This window comes from Oncorhynchus nerka, linkage group LG16 (assembly GCF_034236695.1).
Source record: "Oncorhynchus nerka isolate Pitt River linkage group LG16, Oner_Uvic_2.0, whole genome shotgun sequence".
NCBI lineage: Eukaryota > Metazoa > Chordata > Actinopteri > Salmoniformes > Salmonidae > Oncorhynchus > Oncorhynchus nerka.
In genome coordinates this window covers 37124808-37127099 of record NC_088411.1, presented here as the reverse complement: position 1 = coordinate 37127099, position 2292 = coordinate 37124808, and the positions used below count along the sequence as shown (strand labels likewise).

At 42.5% G+C, this 2292-nt stretch overlaps 1 non-coding gene across 1 annotated transcript; it reads left to right on the top strand.

The window, feature by feature from the left end:
- Positions 1 to 1280: 1280 nt before the first annotated feature.
- On the top strand, positions 1281 to 1397 carry LOC115122102 (U5 spliceosomal RNA). Its single transcript, XR_003862408.1, has one exon. It is a non-coding gene; the product is annotated as a U5 spliceosomal RNA (small nuclear RNA).
- Positions 1398 to 2292: the final 895 nt, after the last annotated feature.

The window sequence follows — 2292 nt, the reverse complement described above, 5'->3', positions numbered from 1 at the left end:
AAGAAGCAATTGATTCTCTGTGGCTAAATTCTAGTCCTTCTCATGGTGTAGTGGGCTCTTCTGAATTATTTATTTGATTTCTGAACAGACAGTAATTCGGTAATTTTGGCTGATGTATTTCAATTTATCAGGGGTGCTACAGGTCCTTCAGAACCCTTCGCACGGCTATGATTCTAAGCTATAAATTATGAAGTGCAACGCTGGAGAGATGACAGTTGCAAGCTCATGTCTATCAGAACAGAGAGGGAGAGATATCATAGAAAGTGAATCTCATTCTAGTTATGTGAGAGATACTGGCACGTTTCTCACACAGACACGGACAGGCTTAGGTCTCAAACATAGGTTACAATGTTGTACAAACCATAAACCTGGGCCGGCTCAACCCAAAATCAACTCTTAGAATAATAGGGCCGAGCTGAAAATGTTTTTTTTCTTTTCAAATAACGTTTTTTTGTGGTGGCAGGAGAATAAACGAAGAGGCAACTCGAGTGAACTTTGGTCGCTTTTATTATAGTTGTTGCATCGCAAAAAGGTAACGGATCCGGGCGAAATAGGTTCCGGAACAAAACAGTCCAAAGAGGTGACAAATCCTGTTCCAGTAGCATCTGGCTGAAATGATGAGTTGGTGGACTGCTGTGTGAGGCGATCAGTGTGGTGAACTGCGCCTCCTACTGGCTATCCGCGCTACTACAGGCAGGGCTGGAGCCCTCTGTTCTGCTGAATTCAAAATCTACATGATCCACCCAAATACCAAAGAAGAAAATGTCTAATTTGTGTACATGTCATCCCAGTCTTTAGTGCTGTAGTTTAACGACGTGGAATGGAAACAATCAGGAAGTAGTTGATTCCACTAGTTACCACAGCCACAAAGTAAACATGTGTGGTCTTCATTCAAGTTTAGGGTTAGGCATACATGTATCCGTGTGGTAAAGGTTAGAGCTAGGTTAAACATTACATTTCTAGAAGCGAAATTGTAGAAATGGGCGGGGCTTGTGACTTTGTGGCTGTGGTAACTATTGACGACCGAAGTAGTGGATACTATATTACCCAGGGTCCCCTTCGCGTGTCTACATACACTTTATAGAAACGATATTTTAATATTTGCCGTAATTCCACAAAAAAACAATCAATATAAAGCGACAGGAAAATGGTAGTGAAAACCTTACTTATGCGTCTCTGACCAGACCATATTATTGGACACAAAAATATTTAGCTTATAACCGTTACCGGGATTTATAGTACTGTGAATCTGGTCGGTGTCAACCCCTCTAATCCTTAGTACACTCTGGTTTCTCTTCAGATCGCATAAATCTTTCGCCTTTTACTAAAGATTTCCGTGGGGAGGAACATTATGAGTATCAACTAATTTTTTGATGCCCGGTCTCACGGACTGGGCTTCCTACACTTGTGGAAAGTAATGTTAATGCAGTACATATCTGTGTGGCATTGTCCATTTTGAAACCTCTCTTTTGCTTATCTTTTAGACCTATGCAGCATTGACACAGTATCTTGTGGATGAAAATAGAGGGAGTGCTCAAACAGCACCTTTAGTTTCCAAATCCACAGAGTGTACAAGTCAAGTAGATCGTTCTGCAGCCCATCAGTTTAAATCCAATCTGTAGTTTCCAAATCCACAGTGTACAAGTCAAGTGGATCGTTCTGCAGCCCATCAATTTAAACTCCTCTGCCCCTCTGCCTCCATCTAAGCAAGCTTTCAACCTTGAAGAGTACAACTTTTCACAATCTACCTTAGAGCAGGTGAGCACTCACTTGTGAACCTTACCTTGAACGTCATGTGATGTTACACTCGCTGTTTGAACCTTACCTTGAACGTCATGTGATGTTACACTCGCTGTTTGAACGTCATGTGATGTTACACTTCCTGTTTGAACCTTACCTTGAACGTCATGTGATGTTACACTCGCTGTTTGAACCTTACCTTGAACGTCATGTGATGTTACACTTCCTGTTTGAACCTTACCTTGAACGTCATGTGATGTTACACTTCCTGTTTGAACCTTACCTTGAACCTCATGTGATGTTACACTTCCTGTTTGAAACCTACCTTGAACCTCATGTGATGTTACATCAACTGCAATGCGAACCCCATAAACTTCCTATTTCTCTAAAGTAGTTCTCCTTTCTGTCTGTTTTTCTCCCCCTCTCTCAGGTGTTCAAGGAGCAGGAGAAAGAGGAGGAGGAAGTCGGTTCCCTCAGCACCACGTTTCAGTGGCAGCGTCTCCGCCAGGGAGGCCCTGCGCCTGTCGACCAAACAGACAGCATTGTGCACCA